The 25,523-nt window shown below is 50.1% G+C and overlaps 1 protein-coding gene across 2 annotated transcripts in view; it reads left to right on the top strand.

Annotated features, from left to right (window-relative positions):
• SEC62 (SEC62 preprotein translocation factor) overlaps positions 1-25,523 on the top strand; it is a 175,341-nt gene that overhangs the window by 55,209 nt on the left and 94,609 nt on the right. The gene's annotated exons all lie outside the window — the stretch shown is intronic.

Genomic DNA, 25,523 nt, shown 5'->3' with positions numbered 1-25,523 from the left:
CTTTCACCTTCACTTCACCACACTGCACTTTCAGTAACATACCTGCTCCACTGTATCCAGGCGTCGTAGCACATCCGGGACACACTCGGTGTCACTGAGTGGGCCATAAATGCCCCATGGAGTAGTACTGGTAGTGCTATTGGCCGATACTTTCGGCCCGATGATTAAGCATGGCACCAACCAGGTTGGTGGGTGAGGGCTTCATGAACAAACCTAAGGGTTTGCATTCTGTCATACAGTTTTTGAGTCTGTTAATTCACAAATAGGCTAGTTCTTATTGATTCTATATATAAACCCAGGGGATACGGACTAGCTTTCTAGTCCTCTCTCTCTTTCTTTTGATAAAGATATATGTTTTTACATATTGCACAGCATTTGAGCTGTTGTGCAACATGGTGCAACATGGTTAAAACAAATAAAAAAACGATGAGACTCGGTCAGTGCTGGCTGTGTCAGTGCTTTTTAAAAAAAAAATGTTGTGCAGATTTCTGCCCTGTTGCTGAGCTTTTTAGTCAAAAATTAAAGTCACAAGATAGGAAAACAAGGAAATAAAGCAGACACATACAGGCAGGAGACTGCCTAAAAAAAACCCAAACAAAAAGCAAGCCGGAAAGGTTCCTTGTCAGACATGAACACATGCACGCAGAAGCACAACAAACAGTTGGGTTTGTATTTCCTGCACTGGTCTGTGGTTTTTGGTCATGCTAATGCTGCCTTCTGTGGTCTACAGGCAGAAACAATGAGAAAACAGCCAACAAATGAGCAGACCTATCAGTTGAAGAAAAAGTGAGGGTGAAGGAGAGGGACTGAGGAGACATGTACTCAATAAGAGTGCACGTTTAAAAATAAGAGTGTCTGCGGTGAAAGGACACTGGTCACTGGAAGCAGTTCTTGGTCCAGGTTCCACAAAGACTCTAATCCTAAGAGGGAGACTAAGGTAAGAAGGAGGTGATGACCAATAGGAAGCAAGGAAACAAGTGATATGAGAACCAGCCAGTGGTAAGTAAAGTGACATAGGAGCCTGCCAGCTGTAAGTAAAGGTAAGTAACGGGCAGTCTCTAAGCCCCTTTTAAGTTTGTTTTTTAAAATAAAAGATTTTGCAAGAGCCTCACCTCCTGTATTGTAATGCAGTGCAGCAGCAGATTGTTCTGCTTTGAATTAAAGTAGGTACCGCCGGTGGTACAGCAGGATGTAGGTTTTCCTGCTGTAGGCACTCAAGAATTGAAAATCATGCTCTCACAAATCTATCGCGTCCTAAGCCTGCTTGGTTCCATTCTCACTGAAGATACCTGATGAGTTGCACTGCACTGAAATTTGTGTCTCCGCTGACAGATTGATTGTACGTGAGTAATTGGCGGTATCCCTATTCTGGTTTTAATCACGACGAGTGGGCTCGCAGATTAATATTAATTTTGAAGCACCACCTTGTCTCATTTTATTTCTCCTCACATCTACACCACTAGGCCCCTCACACGCACCTCACCTATACGGCTTGGGAATAAGGTCTCCGACACAGAGCCCCCCCATTGGATGCCCCTCAGGCATTACAGCGCCGGCCGGACGAGGAGCAAGCCCTATGATAAGACATGACACCTAAATGGGTGTGTGACGGCCCCACTTCCCAAATTTGGAGACACCCACACTGCACTTCGGAGTAAGGGTGTTGACCAACCTAGCCTCCTTCTCTTCTTTTTCCACCCTACAGGAACTGCATACTCCTTCGGTGTCTTAGGCTAAATTTTCAGCCAGAGGGAAAGAAGGCAAAAAGTTGTAATATTGGATAAATAAGGCACCCCCAATTCTTCCTGCACTACAAATGACTGGGTGCCTTGTGGAACGTTCAAAAACGTATTCTCAACCATTTGTAACTCGTCCTGAGTAATTTATTTACAGATCTCACTCCCATATGTTACTATGGATATACACTTGGCCCTGTAGATCTGTAGAAGGTTCCTCGCTGGTCTGATACCCATCTGTGAGGCAAATGTAATAACCTTACCATTCATTCTGATAAAATCCGATTTTTTTTCATACCAAAGGACGCCAGTTCATAGCTGAATCAAAAAGCACTCCCGAATAATGAAATGCACGTCTTTGGTACTAACGTGGGCCTGACATTAAAAGTCTCAGATTTGGTGAATCGAGATCCCATGACCATCATGTAGGACTTATTGTCAGTGATTGATAAATCCAAATCCTCCATAAAGCTGACAAATTCATTCTACAGGGTCTGCATGCCCCTGGCGATCTGGGTCATGAGGACAGCGTCATCTGCAAATAATCATACCGTCAGACAGCGCTGCTTCACTTGTGGGCAATTTACTTTTAAGTCCTATAAAACATGCCACAAATTATTTATGTAAAGATTCAAAAGAAATGGGACTAAAATACTACCCTGCCGGACCTACCTTTGTGTCCGAAACTGGCGACTGACTTTTAAATCGTTAGAGTAACGACCTACAGCTACAGTATCACTCTGAAGATACCTAAAAAAGGACATTGTCTTGGTCTACCTCCATGGACAACATAATCTCTCAGAGTTTGGGTCTGTTGACTCAATGGAAGGCAGACGACAAGCCAATGAATGCCAGATGGATAGAGCCAAAACGGGCAACCGTTCAAATGTTTTTCCGCTGATTTAAAAATCGCTAAACTTTGAACAGGCCGGGCCGAAAGGAAATTGCGTACATTTACTCGCCAGATTCCAAAGAGCTATATAATCTTAGCCTGATAGCCTACCAGAAAAGCCATCCTAGAGTCTAAAAATACTTTTTCACTGACAAAGGTTTTAAATTTAGAAAACCAAACCAAAGACATCTTCAACATAGCAAAGGATCTGTCTAACCCTGATCTAGTAGCCCCCCCTCACAGAAATTATGCAATGACCTACATTTCTTCCAAAACAAAATACTAGAATCCATAGATTCTAGTCTCAAGAATATGAAAAATACACCAGAAAAAAACAATCCTAATACAATGACCACTTTTCCCTGCTTAAACAAAGAACAACTTATAGAACTTCTTGACAAAGTAAAATCGGGATCCCCAAAGATGTTTGCTCCCCTCAAATATAAAAACTCATCTTCACAGCTTTTCAAGAGACTATCCTCTCCCTATTGAACTCATCCCTAATTCAAGGGATTGTGCTTTCAGCCTTTAAAGAAGCAGTGATCATTCCGCTTCAAAAAGACACAAGGCGTAAACCCCCCAGAAGGTGGATAATTTCAGGCCTATATTATCTCTTCTCCCTTTTCCGGCCAAACTCCTAGACGTGCGTAACCAAATACCTAAGCTCCTTCATAGAAGAAACCAGGCAGGGTTTCGACCCCACCATTCCACTGAATCCATCATCCTATCTGTTATGGATGGCCTAAAAGGAAAGGCTGATGAGGGCTGCACTCGGGCCTTGATCCTATTGGATCTATCTGCAGCATTCAATACCGTTGATCATGACATTCTGATGGATCGTAAAGCGGCAGCGGGTCTTAGAAGTGCAGCCTTAAATAGGTTGAAATCCTTTCTAAAGGATTGAAAGCAGTCAGTCTGGCTATTATCCCCCAACTCTGCTATTTTTAGCATGAACTGTGGAGTACCAAGGGTCTCCTCTCTGTCTCCCTATCTTTTCAATATCTACATTCGCCCCCAAAACTCATTCTTCAACAAATGAAGGTAAAAATCTACAACTATGCAGATGATATGCAGCTGATCTTTACTATCAATGTCTCAGTTGACTCCAAGCAGTCTCTAAGGAACACCATGTTCATTAGGACCTGGATGAACCGAAACCAATTAAAACTCAACTCTGAAACAACCAAGATTATTATCCCCAACAATAAACTAATCCAGTGGACCCCCGCTCGTTGGCCTCTGGAGCTCGGCTCTGCACCTATTCCCAAGAGCACGGTAAAGAGCCGTGGCATACAAATTGACACAGACCTATCCATGAGATTTCAGATACGTTTTGTTGCTTCCTCCTGTTTTCTCCAGTTACAGAAATTTAGGAAAATTTGAAGATTTTGCAGCAGAGAGGCCAGTATTCAAATTATTATTGCCCTGATCCTGTCAAAAATTGACTATGCTAATGCAATCTATCTAGGCCTTCCGTGCAACCAAAACTATTAACTACAGCTGATACAAAACCAAGCTGCCAGAATCATATACCAACAACCTAGGTGCTGCCATGTTAGGCCTCTGAGGAAGGAGCTTCACTGTCTCCCAGTGGAGCAGCGATCCATGTTCGACTGCATCATAGTTCTGTCTATTCATGGCATAGGCCCCAAATATATATCCTCAATGATTCATAGATACTCCCCGAAACGCTCTTAGATCTGTGCATATGAATCTATTGGTTTTCCCTAGATTCAGACGCAAATGGACAGGGTGGTCACGTTTCTCCATACAAGGACCCCAATTTTGGAATTCTCTGCCCATTACAATAAGACAAGAAACAGACTACATGTGCTTCAGAAAAAAGCTGAAAACATGGCTTTTCACCCAAGTATATAGTTAGACACGGACTTTCACACATGGTGACTTCATAACTCAGCAGCAAAAGACCTGTTCTACGTGCGCTTTAGAAATGTTCTATAACATAACATATTTGCTTAATACCAGATACAAATTCAAACATTGATCAGTCGTTGAGCACCCCGGATGAAACCCGTACAATACATCGGATAGAGCATTATTTTCAGCTGCCCACGTGAAAGTCTGTCTAAAAAGACATACCCTACCACCTTTATAACCGAATCAAGCAAATAAATTGCCCTGTAACAATTGGTACTATCTCCGTCACCCTTCTTGAAAACTGGTACAATGATGGACTTAGCCCAAGACCTTGGAGGGGGTTGCGATGACTGCTGCTTTCATAATGGGCGTAAGGACGGGTACAAGAGGCCGTAAGGACGGGTACCCAGACCTCTACATCAGACAGAGTAGAGGTCGGGTGGGAACCCATCAGGGCCCGAGCCACATTCTTGGACAGCCCCAATATTCCCTTCCTTACCTCCTCGACAGAAGTAAAAGGCAGCAATCCCTCAGATGTTACCAGATCCACCACTGGAGATAGAAGAGGGGAAACTATAAATGTGCTCAAAATGGCAAACCCAACCTTATATGGGCCTCCAAAGCTTTGAGCCTTGAGGGACTCCTACTGTGACCGAAGAGGGAGCGGACAGGATGCCGTTGATTAGGAATCTTTGAGATCGGTTTTGGAGGAAGGAGCTAAACCATTCAAGGACGGTACCATCTAGTCCCATCCTATGTTTTAGACGTTCGAGAAGTTTCCCATGGTTGACCATGTCGAAGGCAGTGGATAGGTCTAGGAGGATTAGGAGACAAGTTTTGCCTTGGTCAAGGGCTTGGAGGGCATCATCGATGATGTGGAGCATGGTGGTTTCAGTACTGTGTCCTGATCTGAATCCAGATTGGAAGTCATTGAGTGGGTGGAAGTTGTTGATGTGACAACTAAGCTGCATTTGCACACATTTATCCAGTACTTTGGCTAAGAGAGGGATGTTGGAAATAGGTCTGAAATTGTCAGGTGAGGCTGGATCCAGAGATGGCTTTTTCAGAAAGGGGAGGACTTGTCCCACTTTCAGGGAGTCAGGAATTGATCCCTGCCGGAGGGAGGCATTAATTATCGTAGTCTAGCTAGGGATAATGGATTGGGCGACCGTAGCTAGGCATTTAGAGGGGAGCGGGTCGTTGAAGTGGTTGTTCAGCTTTAAGGTAGATAGGATTTTGGAGACTGAATCTTCGTCGTAGAGTGTGAAGTTGGTCCAGTGTGCTTGGTTCTTGGGTGAATTCTGTTGGGGGGGGGGCATGGGTGGAGGAGGCAGATCAGGGGAGGGTAGAGAGAATGGGGCGAAACTAAATTAGTTACCTAAGGTTTTAATTTTGTCCGCAAAAAACAAGGAGAATTCCTCAGATGAAATTAGGGACTTGGGGTTTTCTTTTGATGTTTTGGCCAGTTTGTTGGATTAGTGTTTTACCAGTTCGAAGAGTTTGCTGGGCCTGTTCCGAGTGTTCCCCAGTTCCGCTCCAAAGAATTCTTTTTTTGAGTTGAGGATGTTCTTGTTGTATGTATTTGGCCTGGTGGAGAAGATTTAAGTGAGCAGCAGAGGGGTGCTGTCTCCAGATTCTTTTGGCTTGTCGGAGGGATCTCCTCTCAATGTTGAGGGATCCAGTTCAACAGGGGTTTTTAACTTTAATTTGAGTTCTTTTTAGTTTTAGTGGGGCCAGGTCATCCAGAATGTTGGACATAGTAGCAGAATAGTGACCGTTGAGGTCACTGACCGTTGTGATATGCGGAGGAGGAGGGAGGTCAGATTTGCACCTAGTCTCGAGCTCCTTGTGGTCAAGGTGTTGTGTTATAACTAGGACCCTAATTCGATATTCCCGATTTATGCCCTTGTGTCCTGACAAAGGCATAAGAATCCGATTCATATTCAGTAATAGCCCATGCAATCCAAAGCACAGCATGGCTACTCCCATCGACTCCTAGAAAGCACAACGCGTTCTTTAAACAAACCAAGCCTCCAGCAGCCTGGGAAAACCCCCCCTGCTTTTGTTTTGATTTAAACAAGAACTCCTGAAATCCTGCAAGAACTGTTAGTTCTTGGTGACGTCTTATGTCCAACCTTACGTCAAACCTTGCACCTTTCAGGTATAAAATACCAAGGGTTGCCTTAAGCAAACACACGGTGGTTCGGAGCAGAGCGGCCATCTACTTGCCCGAGAGCCCAGCTGATGCGAGTGCCCGCGGAAGCCGCCCCTGCTGTTTGACGCACTGAGAGAGACGCTGTCTTTTTCTCCAGCCGAGAAAATCCAGCTCCGGTGTTTCCAGCCTACCCTTGCAGGTTGCTGGGATATCGAGTCCTAAGGAAAGAGATACCAGACCTCCCACATTCTATTACCAAGGTACGGAGCTGACTAAACCCTTAGGAGAATTCTTGATGCAGATTCTTGGCAAAATTATCTTAACCAACTTAACTTAACACTGCTACTTCCTTGTCCCTTCCCACGTATTAGGCTTAGGTCAGGTACACCGGGGTAGGCTTAGTTAGAAGCACCAGTTGAGCCTTTTAGCCAATGTATATATGTATGTATATATTTTATCCATTTTAAAGTATCATATGGCTAAGAAACCGTATCAATGCTTTTACAGTATTATTTCATAATACTACTTTTACTGTATGCACTTTACTTTACTTTTAGTATTGCAATTGTGGCAATTCACTTCTCTTGTATGAGAAAGAAGACTGCTCAATAAATAACACCTTTTTATTGAAAACGCCCGTCTCTCTATTTCTCTGCACTCTGGTGAAACTAAGTATGCACTGATGACTGAGTGAAATAATTGTCTATTGTTTTCACACGACTCTAGAGATATACTCTTATTTTGAGGGAGCAAAGTTGTCATGTTTATGCGGTTGTCAGAAACTGAATCCCTTCTTGTCTGAGCCAGGGAAGGTTCTCCCTCCCTCTTCATTCAGGAAAGTTTCCAGTGACTTCTGAGCTAGCTGGCGCAAACCTAAATTAAGTTTAACATAGTCAGTAGAGACCTAGATGACCTCAGTCCTACGTCTACACTGCAGAGCCTATTGGGAAAATAGGAACTACACTACAAAGGTTCTTAGTGTCTCTGACCCATCATTTAGGAAGTACTGGCTGTGGGGCCCTTGTCTTGAGGGAGCCAGTTTTCCTCCCACTTGTCTGTACCCTGTAAAATGCTCAAAAATGTCATGTTGAGGGGCTTGAAGCAGATAGTTTGGCCCCTGCTTTCCTACTTCAATACGTTGATATAATATGATACTTCCTTCATCCTTCTCAGTTGTGGGGGGGAAAAGGGAAGTCGGACGAACATAAGGGAGGAAGGAAAGAGAGTGTTTGAGAGAGTTACATCATGCAATGCCAGGAAGTCAGTGGAGGTGTGTGGATAGTAAGTTGATTAGAGATGGGCGAGACAGAGCAAAGCAGTGGCTATTCCTTATGGAGCTAGTTTCTTTCTTTCCTCAGAACGTATTAGTTGCATCTGTGATTATATTTGTGCATCTCTCATAGTTAAAAATTTGCTGAACGGGTGATTTATTTATTTTCTTTCCGTTTCCCTCGAGGCCAGAGTTCGGATTTATGTTATGTTGCTTCTCCACGCGAAGAATTCTCAAAGGCGTATTTTTTTTTGTAAAATTTTTATTTTGAGAAAAACAAGAAAACAAGGAAGGCCACCGAGGTGCCGCACATTTCCCCACGCAGGGGGCTTAATCCGAAGTCATAAAGCGTAAATATCTCAAAATGACATAGGCATATCAAAACCAAAATCACGTCTTCATAGCCATAGTAACAGTTCGGTGAGGCCATCAACGGGCTTGAGCGCTCTAAAGGCCAAGTAGGAAAGCTTTCAGGCCCATGTTCATTATGTCCAACCAAGTCGGCCAAGCTACGGACCCAACTACATGCACCTCGGTGAACCACGAACCAGGAAAATTAACCCCCCCCCCCCCCCCCCCCCCCCCACTCCCCTCCCATGGTGGCGACTCCATTCATACCAACTCACATTCTATCATTCAGCTAAACTTGAAACAGGTGTAGTGACCGTAAGGATGCAGGGCATACAGCTGAAGGCAAACCCTCAGAGAGGAAGGTAACCAAGGGTCCCCACTGATACTGAAAGTTCTTGAAATTGCAGAGGAAGATGCCCGCCATTATTTCCAAGCTTAGAAGCTTCCATAGTCTCGCGTGCCACAAAGATATTGCTGGTGCCTCTTTCTGCTTCCATGCAGCGGCCAGCGTGAGCTTAGCAGCTCCTAGACAGAGCCACATTATCTTCTTGTCTGCCCGGGTCTGATGTTCAAGGCCGCGTTCACGCAGGCCTAACAGGATAGAAGCCATGGAATCCTCAACGGGGTATCGGAGAATATCCCTAATGTGTGAGAGGATTTCCTCTCAGTACGGCCGGATCGCTGGGCTCACGCAGGCCTAACAGGATAGAAGCCATGGAATCCTCAACGGGGTATCGGAGAATATCCCTAATGTGTGAGAGGATTTCCTCTCAGTACGGCCGGATCGCTGGGCAGTCCCACCAGATGTGGCGGAAGTCCCCGAGAGACCCACAGCCCCTCCAACATTTATCGGAGGTGGCCGGATAGATGCGGTGGAGCCTGGTTGGGCATAAATACCATTGCATAAGGGTCTTGAGATGGGCTTCCCGTAGATGTAGCGAATGGTTAAACGTCGCCAGATCCCGCCATAGCGCTGACCACTCGATATCGGAGATATATCTCCCTAGCATCTCCTCCCTTTGCTCCATGTAGCGAGGCCGAGGCGACACTACCGATTTAAGCAGGAGCTGGTACAGGAAGGAGATGACCCCCTTCATAGCAGATGTCTGCAGAAGGAAGGCTTCGAATGGCGACGGAGGTCTCGTAGCTGCCTCTAGAACCCCCGGCGACTTGGCCCAATGAAGTAGTTGAGCGTGGCGATATCGGTCGGACAAGGGGACCCCGTAGTCCCTCACGCAGTTATCGAAAGTGAGGGGATCCGGTCCGTGGAACAAGTGAGTCAAGGCCCTGCAGCCTCCTTCCCGCCAGGCGTCAAAGGCCCCCTCCCGACATGCCGGTGGAAAAGCCGGATTGAAGTGCAAGGGCGTGAACGGCGAGGGGGACGTAGTCCAACGGTCGTCCAAGGCCAGGGTGTCCCACACCTTCAGAGTGGTACTCGTGGGGGTACTGATATAAGCGTTCAGAGGGCGGTCCTTCTTCGGTTTCCACGCCAAGTCCCAAACCGATCTGCCAGCCACGCTCCGGTCCATGTGCAGCCAATGTTTTTCCGACGTTTGCTGCGACCACTCCACCAGCACTCTCAATTGTGCCGCTTTATAATAGAGCTGTAAGTCAGGAAGTCCCACTCCGCCCTCGGACTTTGGCCGACGCAGTACCGCAAAGGAAAATCGCGCCCGACCCCCTTGCCACACAAAACGCAGTACCTGGGTCTTGAGGCGCCGAAAATAATCGCTGTCCAGAGGAATGGGCAGGGCTTGAAATAAGTACAGAAATTTAGGGAGGAGGACCATTTTTACAGCATGGATTCTACCCAGCCAGGACAAAAATTTAGGTTTCCACCTGTCCAATTCCGTTCGGGTCTTTGCTAACACGGGCGGGAAGTTGGCTGAGAACAGCTTGCCCACTGTCGGAGTCAAGTGGACCCCCCAAGTAGACAATTGAACCATCGGCCCAGGCTAAAGGCGTCAGGGGCCGCACGCGTTCCATCGCAGCCTGTGAAAGAGTAAGATTCAAGATATACGATTTACTATAGTTGACTTTGAAGCCGGCCACCCCTTCATATTGCAGCAGGAGCTCCCTTATACAAGGCAGCGAGTGTTCCGGATCCGCTACGGAAAATAGAATATCGTCCGCGAAGAGCGTGATTTTATGTTGCTCTCCTGTAAACGGGAGACCCCTAACTCCTTCATGCTCTCGCACCGCCACCGCCAGGGGCTCTATGCTCAGCGCGAATAGGAGGGGGGAAAGGGGGCATCCCTGCCTAGTGCCTCTGGAATGCGGGAAGAATGCCGACATGTGGCCATTTACCGCCACGCGGGATCTAGGACTGCTAAAGTTAGCCCTCACCATGGTGATAAATGTTTCCAAGAAGCCAAAGGCCGCCATCGTATTAAACAAGAAGCTCCAATCCACACGATCGAAAGCCTTTTCGGCGTCCAGCCCCACCAGGACCGCCGGAATGCGAAACCGGTCTGCTTTTTCAATTAGGTGCACCACCCTACGCGTGTTATCATGAGTCTGGCACCCTTTGATAAATCCTGATTGGTCAGGATGTATAATCGCCGGCATTAAGTCTTGTAGCCTATGCGCCAGGATCGCCGAGTATAGTTTAGCGTCTATGTTAAGGAGCGCTATAGGGCGAAACGAGGCACACTGGGCGGGGTCCTTTCCAGGCTTCGGCAAAACCGTAATCGCCGCCTCCGCCAGAGAGCCGGGTGAGGAGCCGGTCTCGGCCATACCATTAAAGAGGGATACCAAAAAATCACAGAGGTCGGTGGCGTATGTTTTGTCGAAAATGGCAGTGTAACCATCCGGCCCAGGGGCCTTTTGTAACTTAAGATTCTTAATGGCGTCAAGCACCTCCTCCCTGGTTATCGGGGCCCCCAACAGCTCGTTCCACTCTTTAGATACCTGGGGATGGGGCAGGCGCCGCAAATACTCCCTCTGAGCTCCCGCGTCCAACCTGTCCCCCGCGTAGAGGTCCGCATAAAAGCGGCCAAAAACGGCCGCCTTTGCTTCGTCCCGATGTTGTAACACCCCCGCCGCATCCCGAATCCCACCGATATATTCTCGTTCCCTCCTGTCTCGCAGTTGGCGCACCAAATGTCTGCCTACCTTGTTCCCACAGGAGTAGGATTGTCTTCCCAGCCGCAGCAGGGTGAGTTCGGTCCTGTTATTGTAGTGGGCCCTCAGTTTCCCTCAGACCGCTGTCAGGGGCCGGAGAGTCACTCTCGAAGGGTTGAGCTTGTGAGCCTGTTCAAGTGTCAGCAACTCCGCCTCCAGGCCCTCCCGATCCTTTCGCCGCAACCTATTAAGTTGCGCATTGAGGCCCAGGCACGTGCCCCTGATGGACGCTTTAAAGGCGTCCCAAGTGTTGGAGACCGAGGTGTCGAACGCGGGATTAAGCACAAAAAATTCCCTGATGGCCTCCCGCAACCCCTTATTAGAGGTATCGTCCCTCACTACCGAGGCCGGGAAGTACCATTTCCGTTGCCCGTCACCAGACGGCGACCAGCGGAGGCTAAGCACCAGCAAGCTGTGGTCAGAGATTGAAAGCGGAAGAATGGTAGAATCAAGAACATCTCCTCTAAGAGCCTGGCTAAGGAAAATGTGATCCAGTCGGGAGTAAGAGTGGTGTACATGAAAAAAAAATGTGTAATCTCGGGAGGTAGGATGGAAAAAGCGCCAACCATCGACCAGCCCCAGCTCCCCTACCAACTGTTGCGATGTTATGTTATGTTATCAACATTTATTTTGCGCACAGATGCTCCAGCTAAGGAGCGTCCTGGCGCATGGAAAAGGTGGACATAACACAACGCAAAGACAACAGAAAAGTGAGGGTCAACATAAAGGATTAAAACAGGTAAGTTTTCACGGCCCTACGGAATGCTAAAAGATCCTCTAACAGGCGGATTTCCAAAGGGAGAGAGTTCCAGAGAGCCGCAGCTCTCACACAGAAAGAACGACCGCCCATCCGGCTAAGCCTGAAACGCGGGATAACCGCAAGGGATTGCCCAAGAGATCTGCGGGAGCGAGTCGGGACATAGGGGGATAAGAGATTAATGAGGATCTCAGGTGCCGATCCTTTTAAAATTTTAAAGGCAAGGCTCAGGGCCTTAAAGTGGATTCGGCTTTTCATTGGTAGCCAGTGTAGGGACCGCAGAGTGTTAGACGTGGGACAGGACCTCTGCAGACCCACCACTGCTCTCGCAGCCGCGTTCTGCACGCGCTGCAAGCGAACGATCTCGGATTGGTTAACTCCCAGCAGGAGCGAGCTGGCGTAGTCCAGCCGGGAGATGATCGTCGCTTGGATGACTAACTGTCTCGTTGAAGCATCAAAAAAATTTGAGCACCGGCCTCAGTCCACGCAGAACACCGAAACAGCATGCCGCCACTCTCTTAGTGTGGGTTGTAAAGGAGAGGGTGTGGTCAAGCCATACTCCCAGGTTTCTAAGTTCCATCACCAGTGTAGGGGCCGGGCCGAGCTCCTGAGGACACCAAGTGTTCCCCCAGCAATCCGTTCCCCTTCCCACGATCATCACCCCAGTTTTTTTCGCGTTCAGCTGGAGACAGTTGTTATTCATCCAGATGGCCACCTCTCTCAGCCCGTCTCGGAACCTGGGGGCATCCCGTTCGGCATCCTCGCTGATCGTGACCGCTAGCTGTGTGTCGTCGGCATATGAGACCATGGTAAGGCCCCACTGCCTGGCGACATCAGCCAGCGGCCGCACGTACAGATTGAAGAGCGTGGGACTCAGCGAGGACCCTTGAGGGACCCCCAGGTCCAACTGATGGAATTTGGACTGAAAAGGAGGGGTGGCAACGCAGAAGGAGCGATCGCTGAGGAATGAACGGAACCACTGCAGAGCGGGGCCACAGATGCCAATGTCCTCCAGGCGGTGCAGAAGGATGCGATGGGACACCGTGTCAAAGGCAGCGCTAAGGTCTAATAAAATAAGCGCTGCCGTTTGACCTGCATCCAACACACTCCGCAGATGTTCTACCATTGCCAGAAGGGCAGTCTCCGTGCTGTGCCCAGCACGGAACCCATTCTGCGTAGGATCGAGAACATTGACCAGGGCCAAATGCTCGGATAGGGCCAGGTTGACATGGGCCTCCATGACTTTGGCCGGCCAGGGAAGCATTGAAATCGGGCGGTAGTTTTCCGGTTTTAAAGGATCCAATGATGTTTTTTTCAGGATCGGGGAGACCACCGCCTGCTTCCACTTGGCAGGAACAGTGCCTGAAGTCAAGGAAAGATTGATTAGTGAACACACTACCGTGCGCCCCTGAAAAGACGGATCTCTAAAGAGGGCAGGTCTGAGCGGATCCGCCGGGGAACCGGACTTGACTCGTTGTGCCAACTTGACAAACCCATCCCAGGAGAGAGTAGGGAGAGAATGTAATGTCGGGCAGCTGCGAGGGTCGTTTAGAGGAGTGAATGGCAGTGTCGTGCTGGGAAACGACTGATAAATGGTCTTAACTTTCTCCAAGAAGAAAGCGGCCAAGGTCTCACAATGTGAGGTAGAACCGTCCACAGGCGGAACCGCTCTCTTAGCCATCAGATTTTTTAGAGCTTTGAAGATGGTCTTCGAGGGGTTGTGGCTGTTACGGAAATCCGTCGCATAAAACGCAGCACGGGCTCTACAAATAACTTGATGATAGAGCATAACAGAGGCCAAGTACGCGTTTTTTTTGACGGCATCATATGCCTTCCGCCACTCCCTTTCTGCCCGTCTACATGAACCCTTCAGAGCGCGGAGGGCACTGTCGTACCAAGGACTCGACTGCCTGGAGCTGGATTTACTTGCGATAATGGGTACCAATCTGTCGAGCGCCTTGGTAATCCAGCTGCAGAATTGGTCGTAGCCCAGGGTGGCGTCGGACAAAGGGCCAAGTGGCTCTTCAGCCATGATGTAGTGTAGGTCCTCTAGCCTGAGCTTATTCCAGTGCCGCCGCGGGATCCACTTTGGAGGTGGAATGATGGGGGTTTCGGGGAGAGGTAGCCAGATGGACACCAAGAAGTGATCAGTCCAACCCACTGGAGAAATAGCCAGAACTTGGACATCCGGTAAGTTAGTGAAAAACTGGTCCAAAATGTGACCAGCCACATGTGTAGATTGAGTGACAAGTTGGGTCAGCTGAAGGGCCTCCATATCCGCCAGAAAACCACTGATGGCCGCGGTCTGATGGTTGTCAAAATGGAGGTTGAGGTCACCTAAGATGCAGAAATTGGCGCAGTCACTAGCTAGCGTACTCACCACCTCAGGGAAAACTCCCCTGAAAGCTACATCGCTGCCTGGAGGGCGGTACACGACCATCCCAGACAGCGTGAACTGGGGGCTGATAGTAATCTTAAACAGGGTGCTTTCGCACCCTGCAATATGCAGACCCATCCAGGAGCACGCAAAAGTAGATTTTATAGCTAGGGCAATACCTCAACCTCTAGACAGCCGATTCCACGTAAAAAGTGAATAACCTGGGGGGCAAGCCAAATTAATTATGGCTGTATCTGTATCCTGGAGCCAGGTCTCGGTGATGATAAACAGATCTGGCTCCTCGTCGATAATAAGGTCCATAATAGACAGATGTTTAACTAGAGATCTGGTATTGAGGTTTAATATCCGCAGACCATGGACACCACCCTTGCTCAGCCGAGGCACCCTTATGCCGTCCAGTGGAGCAGCGGAGTTGTCATAGTCTCGAATACCCGTTGGCTGGTCGAGCGACCATCCCTTGCAGGCACATTGATAGGGGCCACACATGGGGTGTTTAGGTGCAGAAACGCATCGTGGAAGGGACTGCCCAATCGCCCGGAGCAATGCACTGGTGTAAACAATCATCCTTCCTCCCAGTAGGTATTAAGCGGGAGTGGCCCGCAGCGCCTCGCGCGTCCTTAGCGCGGACGGGCGCAGGCGGGCAGGACTCTGGCAAGACTCCGGCAAGCGACGGCGTCCTGGCTGCGCGTACCCGCTGCGCGGGGAGAGAGCGACTTTAAATAGGCGGCGAAATGGAGGGAGGAGCGCAAGGACGCTCCAAGATGGCGCCCGCCGAAAATGCCAGCGTCCCAATCCAAGATGGCGCCGGTCGACGATCTCCAGACGATCTCCAGACCACCCACAGAACCCGGGCCCACCAAAATGGTGGTGAATATTCCACAAATTAAATGCAGGTATGAGGGGGGGGGAGAGCCCAACCAGTGCACAATTAAAATGAGAAGCGAAAATAAAAAGATCAATAATCCACAACAGGTAAAGTTAAAATACACAGCGCTTACAGACCGCAGCGCGGTAATGCGGCACCTTTTCCAGGCTGACCGCTGCCTAAAATCGCCTTAAATAGGCGGCGAAATGGAGGGAGGAGCGCAAGGACTCTCCAAGATGGCGCCCGCCAAAAATGCCAGCGTCCCAATCCAAGATGGCGCCGTCGACTATCTCCAGACGATCTCCAGACCACCCACAGAACCCGGGCCCACCAAAACGGTGGTGAATGTTCCACAAATTAAATGCAGGTATGGGGGGGGGGGGGGGGGGGGGGGGGGGGAGCCCAACCAGTGCACAATTAAAATGAGAAGCGAAAATAAAAAGATCAATAATCCACAACAGGTAAAGTTAAAATACACAGCGCTTACAGACCGCAGCGCGGTAATGCGGCACCTTTTCCAGCAGAGAACATCCCCGTGTCAGCCCTATGGGTCCCAGAGCTATCCACTGTCTTATCCCATACCAAGTTAAAGTCCCCCAAAAGGAATAAGTGCCCTTCAGCAAAATCGCCCACCCTCTGCAACAAGCTTTGTAGGAACTTGTTTTGGCCAGCGTTGGGGAGATACACTACCACAAAGGTACACAGCCGTCCCTGAACATGCCCCTTCACCATCAGCCAGCGGCCATCCTTATCATTGCGCACGTCAACAGGCTGGAAGTGCAGCGCGGAAGAGGAGTGCAACCCACCTGTGTTTCGTAGACGCAGAAGATCTGTATATAAGGGGATACGCCCTATGCCTAAGGCGCAGCTCGTCCTTGCGCGCTAAATGGGTCTCTTGGAGCCCCACAACATCCAACTGATGATCAGTCACATATTTCCATACTTTCTGTCGCTTCTGCGGCGAATTCAGGCCCTTAACGTTCCAAGTACCTATACTAACAGGCATATTGGAGTAACAGATCAGAACGCTCTACAGCTACCTCATGACTCTCACACACCGTCGCACATTCCACACTCGCCCACACCCAATCCGGCCACACAAGCCAAAGAGCACCCATGTCGCCACCATCGAACCCCCATGCAACCCCCCCAAACCCCCCTTCCTCCGAACACTCCCCTCAAACAAAAGGACAATAGAAAAAAAAACAAGGCACTACAACCCAGCACACTCGACACTCCCAGTAGAGGGTAGAACAGAAGAATCCTCCTGGGATGGGGCCGGTAGACCACATCAGGTGCCTCCAGGGACCACGGACCGGGGTGTCTTCTCCAAAAGTACATTCAAACCCACGGTACCCGTAGTCATGCGCCCCTCCGGCGCCTGCCTGCTGTCGGCCAAAAGTTAGGCAGCTCCAGAGCTTGTTGGGAGGACGCCAAAGTCGCCGAGGCCACAGCGGCGCCCCTCTCCTGAAGGCTAGTCGAGCGGTCAGGCCGCCTGGTATCCAAATCTGGGCCCACCCGTTGCCAAGAGGAGGAGCGCCTGCGCCTCCTGTGCGGAGAGCCATCCGTGGCTTGCGAGGAAGGCACATCATTCAAGCCTAGGAGATCTTTCGCCACTTGGAGGGAGCGGATCTGCGCCAGTCTGTTCTCCCACCGAAATATAATGCGGAATGGATGACCCCAAGAGTAGGAGATGCCACGCTCCTGCAGGAAGGCAGTCACTGGACGAAACTCCCGTCTTTTCTGGAGGGTCGTTGCCGCTAGGTCTTGGTACAGCTGCGGCCTGTGCTCCCTAAACTGCAGCGAGGTAATGGTTCGGGCCTTCCGCAGAATGCGTTCTTTCAGTTGAAAGTCATGGATGCAAACTAAGATGTCCGGCGGCGGCCCCCCTCTCCTCGGCAACCGAACCCTATGCACCCTGTCCATCCTGATTTCCTGGACGTCGTCGTCGCCTAGCACCTGCAGTAGAAGGGCCTGGACATAGCCCCGGAGGTCCCCCGCCTCCCCGTCCCATGGTACAGCTCGAATGCGAATATTGTTCCTTCGAGAACGGTTCTCCAAATCTTCGGTATGGGACTGGAGGTCCAGGTTTTGTTCGGTGAGACGGATGATGTCTTGCTGCAGCTGATGCACATCATTTGCAACACTCAGATCGTGGTCTTCCAAGGTAGCCACCCGCTCCCCGATGCCATCCACATCCCTCCGCACCTCTCGGAGGTCCGACGCCAGTTGGGCACGCAATTCCGAAATGTCTTCCTTGATGGAGGCAAAGAGCTCCGTCATGAAGGCCTTAGTCGCAGGGGCCTCATCATCCGACTTCTTAGGCGATGCGCTGGCTCCGGGAGACGCCGGATGCAGGGTAGACTTCGACGCACCATCCTTACCAGCCTTCCCCTTGTTGCGGGATGCATTCGACATTGCGGCACTTCCGGCAGGGCGCAGTGGGCCCCTCGCAGCCAGGGACAACTCCGGTACTCCAACTGACCGCCCCCTCTCTCCGTCACCAGTGCTGGCGTGTCACCCACGCCGCGTTATCCAAGCCACTGCAGCCGCTCTCTGTGGGTGGTCCCAGCGTCCATTCAGGTGTCCTCGGCACCCCGCTACGCAGTACAGCAAGACGAGGCTCAGGTGCAGCGCAGGTGCAGTGCAAGGCCAGGGATCACAGACCCACGAATTGTAAACGCCCCCCTTCAGTCAGGGCCGAACTCTGGTGCACCCCTCCTTTGCGGCCACGGCAGATTGTAGGCGCCCGGCGCTCCCTATGTGCCCCACTCGGGCGGTGCGGCAGACCCCTCCGTAGACCCTGGCAGTCAGCGCCAAGCAGGACCAGCCAGACCTCAGTCCGATGCTCAAGTCTCCAGTAGGGTTCCTCCCCTATCCAGGGAGCCTTGGGGTACCTCGGGCAGGGCTCGGGGAGGAAGACCAGCGCAACCGGGCCACCACAAGCCGCCAGGCCCTCAGTGACCACCTCCGCTGGGCAACAACATCCACTCTTTGGGCAGCTCCCCAGGTCTGCGGGGTCTGCCAGCTCAGGCTCCAGGGATCAGGGCCCTCCCGCCTCAGGCCTTCTCCTCGTCCCCTCCTGCGAGGTGCTGCTGTCCAATTCCGGGCCCGCCTGGCCCCCAAGGCAAAACAACTTGAGTCCGGATCGCCAGGGGCTCGGGGGACCCCCCTAGAGCTCGGCCAGATCAGCTGGGCCCTCCAATAGTCTCCGCTCCGCTCCGGATTACTCCCCAAGGGCAGAAGCAGCCGGGGAAGCCTCGCTCGGCCCGCTCCCCCCGAACGCGGAGACCGGGCCGGGGGGGAGGGGAAGCCGCAAGCCCGCAGCACTCACCAGGTTCTGCCGCTCCGATCCGCAGCACCCCTCGCCGGTCCCGGCCCCCGACGTGACGCTGAGGCGCTGCGTTGCTCCGTAGGCTGATCGTCCGCTCCACGCTGCCTCTCCGACCAGGTCTGCGCCACTCCGCCGCGGACCGGAAGTCCGGCGTCTCACCCCACGGCAGGCCGGGGATTGCAGGGCCTCTGCTAGGCCGCAGGCCGCCGCCACCGCCAATTCCACACTCTGGCCTCCGCGGCACTCACCGAGGCACCAGACCCGACCTCTCGTCTCCAGGAGCACAGCGGGGCCCAGGCAGGGGAAAGCAGGCCGCCAATGGTGCTGGAACAAGGCTAAACTCGGGCTCGGCGCCGGAGGGACTAGAGAGAGCGTCCTACTCCGCCGCCATCTTGGCCACGCCCCCCAAAGGCGTATTTTTAACTTCTGGTTGAACAGATTTTCACCCCGCTCTCATAGTTGGTATGGAGACCTTTTGCCTATTTTTTCCCTATAACTTTATAGCTATTGGTAAGGGCTTGCATTTGTTCACTTACCTCAAAGCCACTCGAAGAAAGTTAAATAACAGTAGCTTGTCTGTGTTACTGGGCAGTAGTTTGTCTGGGGGTGCGAAAGATAAAAGCTTATTTATCTTTCATATAAATGCCAAGTTTTCACAGAAGGAACCTACTAAATGTTAAAGAGGAGGATGTCATAAATATCCAAAGTCAGAACTATTCCTTTAATTCTTCTTCTCATTCTCAGTGAAGTACCTCCTACAAGAAGACATTTTTTACCCTGGAGAGCTTCACAAAATCAAAGAGTGTAGTCTGCCCCTCCAAGATCTTTTTAGGTCGAGCAGACCTACCCTCAATGCGTGAGCATTGATGGTGTCTGCTTCAGACCTAATGTTACCCGTATTTAGGAATGTGGACAGCAATGTTCCACGCGCTTTTCGTTTCCAGTTTTCACCGCGTGAGCGCGCTCCTAGCTACTTGCTGTGTGTGCGTCGTCAGTTTCGCTTTCGAGCCAGTGCCCCTGGGGAGCCTCGTGGGCTCTGGAGCGATGCCGGCACTATCGTTGGGAGTCCCACACTGGGGACTCCAAATACCATGGCCCCGCAGCCCTCAACATGCCCCGAGTACCTCCTGTCCCCAGAAACGCAAGCACGGAGCCCCACTCACCGGGACTTCTCCTCCGCAGGACTCTTCCGGGGAGACAACGTGCCCAGCCAGGTCCCGCTCCGGGGCTGCTCCCTCCGGCGTCAATGGGCACAGGGACACTGGCACTCCGCTCCTTGGCTTTCTGGGCGGACGCCGGCTGCACGCAGGGCTCTCCTCTCTCTGCTCCGGAGCCTTGCGCCAGCCATTGCAGCCTGCCTCCTGGGAAGCTCCGGTCGCGCTCGACTTCCTGCTTCTGGTCAGGCCCCGCCTCTGTCTCGAGGAGGGCTGCCTGACTTCCGCCCAGGCTGCTTTTTTTAATTTGCGTTTCTGAGCACTATACTTATGACGTGTTGCTACTTTGCAATGTAAAGGTGCTCAATTTACCGACTTCGAAGGGTTAAAGAGTGATCTGCTGTGCTCAGGATTCGAACTGCTGACCTGCAGTTCAGATTTAATGTCAAAGGATAAGAGCAGTTAATTATTTATTTATTGACTCTAGCATCGGCAAGAGGCTTCTCTCCACTATTCCGAAAAAGTAATTCCAAGTAGCATTGTGGGGAATGTCACGTTATTGTTGCATGCTTGTGTACTTTTCGATTGTGTATAAATACAGCATGCACTTGTTTTTTGCGTGACACTCAGCTTAAGCGTCAATGTCTCTTGAACAAGATGAAGTGCGTGTTTGGACGCCGCCTCGGGCGTCCCGCTCTTTCAGGGAGCAATCTTAAGCACAGCAACCAGTGCTCACTTGTTGTGCCATTTTATAGCCCCCGGGCTCCCCGTGACCAGCACGTTAGGTTGTAATTATTGACAGAGGCCAGGTCTCGGCCCTCCGATGCTATCATCAGCCTTCTATGGTTTCAAAGTAAAGTAAATTATAGGCAATTTAGTGGCAGGAGCAGGGGTTTATGGCGCTATAATGGCTCACAGGGCAAGGTGGGGCGGGGCCTGTGTTACAAGGACGCTCTGTCTGGTCTGATCAGGAGGAAGTGGCGCAGCACCAGAGGTGGAGGGGGGCAGAGGGGGCTGCGCACAGCTGGCGGGGGCTTGCAAGGAAACGCTTCAGCAATTTACGAGGCTTTTAAAAGTATCTTTCATCTGCTTTGCTTAACTCCCAAGTAGTTCTAAAACAGACGTTTTAGTGGAGAATGAGGTCTGCTTCTTCGTTCTTCCAGACAAATGTAAGAAATAACAAACTTGGTGTCCTTTGTTTGTTTTCACAGATCCTATAGCTCAGGTGGGCCTGGCCTTCCTGAGAAAATTGCTTGTGTCCTCTCAGTTTAACCCTTGTTAACATTAGAGATCGTCTGTTTGTGTACGAATTTTCACCACCCGAGGGATTCACAGCGAGGCCTATGAATAGATTCCCAGCAGTTTAAATGAAAACAATGGGCAATAAATCTATGTACATGCCATTGTTATATGCATATCTAAGAAGACTATAATGGTTATAATAAGAAGATCATTCCATCTCTATCTGAAAAAATGTTCTTTAATTATTGAAAAAACAGCCTCCCTATTCTAGATCAGTTTTATCAAACCGGCCTCTCTGTCATGAATCTAATGTTATCCCCTCTGTGGATCACAATGCGCCTTCCACAATCATCATGCTGCTTTTCACACAGTTGGTCGAGCCACACCCTGATCATAACATTCACCTATCTCAGCATTACTTTCAGCACACAGAACTGTCGGATACCCTTCTATCTTTGTAACAAAGCCTTCAGACCTCCTGTTCGTCAGCACAGACCCCTGTCTGATGCATCTACCAATACTTAGTTTCAAGGATGCTTGCTTCCTCACTTTACATCTCCTCATTGAGGGGCAAGTCATTAGCACCAGTCTGCTCCACCTTCCGCTGCTGCCATTGGCTTTAAGGGCTGCTGTAAAATCAGGGGCCAGAGTTTTTTCCTGTGCACCATAGTCGTCATTGTGCAACCTTCCCTCAGACAAAACATGGAGTAGCTTGCATGCATTCTCCAGCATGCAGCTTTAGATAGCATCAGCAGCAACTGTGTAAGTTGCTCTCGCACATTATGGCACACATACTAGTTCTGTAACACACAAAGAAGTGTAGCTATACACCAGCCCCATACAATGGGTGACACCACCAACCAGCCTGCCTTTTTAGCCAATTTTATTGCAATCATGGCGCTTAGTTTTGCTACACAGATTGTAATTATGGATTCAACCCTCAGCTTGATTTTGACAAGTCAGCACTGGCTGAAGAGGTCACACATTACGTGGGGGCTGAGTAACAGTAGTACCCTCACATCCCCTCACCCTCCCTCACACCCTAAAGCTCACAAACACTCACACCCCTCACCCGCTCACACCCCTCACCCGCTCACACCCCTCACCCGCTCACACCCCTCACCTGCTCACACCCCTCACCCGCTCACACCCCTCACCCGCTCACACCCCTCACCCGCTCACACCCTTTCACCCTCGCACACCCCTTCACCCACCCTCACACCCCTTCACCCACCCTCACCCACCCTCTCACCTTCACACCCCCTTACACACCCACACCCTCGCACCCCTCACCCTCACATATACCCTTACCCTCACACAACCTCACCCCCCCTCACCCTGCCTCATCTTCACACCCCCTCACCATCACACCCCCTCACCATCACACCCCCTCACCCGCACACCCTCACACAGTCACACCCCATCACCCTCACACACCTCCTCACCCTCACACCCCCTCACCCTCACACCCCCTCTCACCCTCACCCACCCTCAACCTCTCCCATCCTCACTCACACACCCTCACTCACACACACCCTCACCCACCCTCTCACCCTCTCACCCTCACCCTCTCACCCTCACCCTCTCACCCACACACTCACACACTCTCACACACTCTCACACACTCACACACACTCACACACCCTCACCAGCATAGCATAACAAAACATAGCAGTTATTTACAAAACTTTAAGCTATTGCCATTATAAATTACAATAACTTTCATTTAAGTATTAATTCTTGAGAAATATTAAAAACCATTGTTATTTGTAATGTCAAGTCACGTAAATACAACACATATTTCATTACAAATGCAATAGGTGTCACATTTGCGAAAGTTATAACTATTGGCATTGTAAATGACAAAGCTATTAATTTTGCTATTTTCAAAAAACAAAACATAAATACAAAATTTGTCATTTACAATACCAATAGCTCAAATTTTCCTAATGCGAGACCTATTGCATTGCAAATGCTTGTTTTCTAGAGCTCCTAAAGCTGCCTGCCATCAGATTCTGGAGTCTCTTCTACCCTGTTGCCGACACACATCTAACCGATAGAACTACTTGTTAATTGTTTTCCTTCTCTAAATATAATTAGTTTACTAGTCTTTTGGTCATGCCTACGCAGCGCTCTAGAGTTGCTTTGGAGTGACCTCTTGGAATCACTCTGGGCTTTTGTGGAAGCTTGTGCATGTTCTGCACTGTTTCCATTAAGCCCGCATACATGTGCAACGTTTGCCTTGCGGGAGCAAGCAGCAGCTCCATCTGTTTGCAATTTTTGCGCTTTGGAAACAGATGACGCCCTTGCTCGCTCCCACAGGGTAAACGCTGTGCATGCACTGAGCCTCGAAGCCGCGTTTGTGTTATCTTCATGTTAAGTTTGTTTCTTCTTGAATTATATCCCTCTCGATTTCTGTCTGCCTTCACTTGGCATTACTTTCCAAACAATGTTGCTCTGGCAGTACCTGGTTCACCAAAGGTGCCTTGTTTACAAATGACATCACCAGTGGTTTGGGGCCCAGGTGTGACCATGGGCTGCGGTTAAAGGGTGACTCCGTACCAGCTCTATGTGTTGTCTGTACCCTGCACTGGGACAGACAGAAGTGCAGACGGCGCAAAAGGCAGTGTCTGCGCCCCGCTGGCAGGTGCTGCAGCTGTTGCGTAGCTCATCTTGCACACATGGCACATGCCAGCGTGCAAGGGCACTCGGGCTGCAGATTGTGTTTCAGAGTAAGGGAGAACTGTATGTGCTTATTGAACTTTAGGAAAACGTTAAATGCGCGGCGAATGTCACTGCAACTGCCGAAAAAACAGGGGCATTCTCTCTCAAATGGGAAATTGCGTGTTATAGTAATTTCATTGCCTTAGAAGTGCCCGCCTCGTTGAGACACCCCTAGTCACTTTCTAAGATGGTCTCTTTCTCAGACATGGCAGGTGGGGCCTGGGCCAATGGAGCGGAGGGACTGCTGGCTCACAGACGCTCTTCATTTCTATTGTGTGCTATGTTTACTTATTTCGTGCTGTGCTTGCTGTCCCCGCAGTCAAGATACAGATCTTCCCATTCAAGGGAGCACGCTCGGGCAGTTTATCTTTTGACCGTCTGCCACTTTACATTAATCAACAGCCCCTGCCCCCTCCCCGAACAGACACTACTGCTCAGGGCGAGGGCCACTATTCCAACACCCAAAGCAAACTCAGCTGACAGTGTGCTGCTGCATGCTAGCTGGTACCTTAATTGCCTCTGTTCATGCCTTAGCGTTAGTTCTTGTTTTGTATTTTGACGCTTGTTTTCAATTTTTGTGCTTGCGGTTTGATTGAGTGCAACTCTGTTGTTGTTGCTTGAGTTGAGCTGAACAAGTTTCCTCTCGCTTTGGGTTGCTTTGTGTCATGTTTAAATCCACCCATTTAATGTTTTCCAACATGCCCTATACTATCACTGTTCCTCTCAACAGCTCCTTGTTCAGCAATTAGCAATGAGACCTGGAAGCCCATCCTTATAGCTGAAAATCAAAACTACAGGTCCCAGATTCCTTGCTACTAATGGCTAGGTACCGAAGCTGACAGAAGGTGTTCCAGCTGGTAAAGGGGCCTGATCCAGGCCGTACCTCCTTTACTGGCGTTGACCGTCTGACTCTACAATACTGCCAGCCCCCTTCAATCACAAAGCAATCATTGCCTGACATCATTTGGATCCTCGTCCAGTTTCAGGTCTTTGCCACTGAAGGCTCCATAACACTGGAACAGCTTTCAACTCAACATAACCTGTGCGTCTCCTCAGAGCATCTTTAAAATAGCCCTGAAACACAATCTCAAGCTGAAGAATCTCCCTGGCACCATTGTCTGCTACATGCAAACTGCATCATCACCCCTAACTGAGCTTGTTATGTTAGATACTCAGCACTCCTACATCACCACCTCACCACCAGCGCAGCATCACCTCACCGCAGCTCTAACTCAGCACCTGCAAAGCACCACTTCACCACCAGCATGCCTTGGCATCTCGCCTTTGGGACCTTATAAGTGTTTAGTTATCCAGCACAATATCCTTCGTTCAACAACATCAACTTTTGCATGGCTAAACACTCATAAGGTCCCAAAGGCGAGACCTATTGGCTATGCCAATGCTTGTTTTAAAGGATTGTATAAAGTAGCTTGGAGTAATTAGGGTTGCAGGAATACTGCTTAGTCATTAATGTGTACCTATGTAGCAGAGAGAGGACCCCTGTAATTTTCACTTGTTGCTTTGCCCCACAGGTCCTTAAATATTACTCTGGATTTCTTAGCCCTCTTCAGGAGCCTGCAATTCAGTTTGCTGGCATGAAAACAAAATGTCTCAGTTTGTGCAAACCGTGAGATAAACACAATA

Source organism: Lissotriton vulgaris, chromosome 11 (assembly GCF_964263255.1).
Source record: "Lissotriton vulgaris chromosome 11, aLisVul1.2, whole genome shotgun sequence".
Classification (NCBI taxonomy): Eukaryota; Metazoa; Chordata; class Amphibia; order Caudata; family Salamandridae; genus Lissotriton; species Lissotriton vulgaris.
The sequence above is the reverse complement of the archived record's forward strand: the minus strand, read 5'-3'. Positions and strand labels throughout refer to the sequence as shown.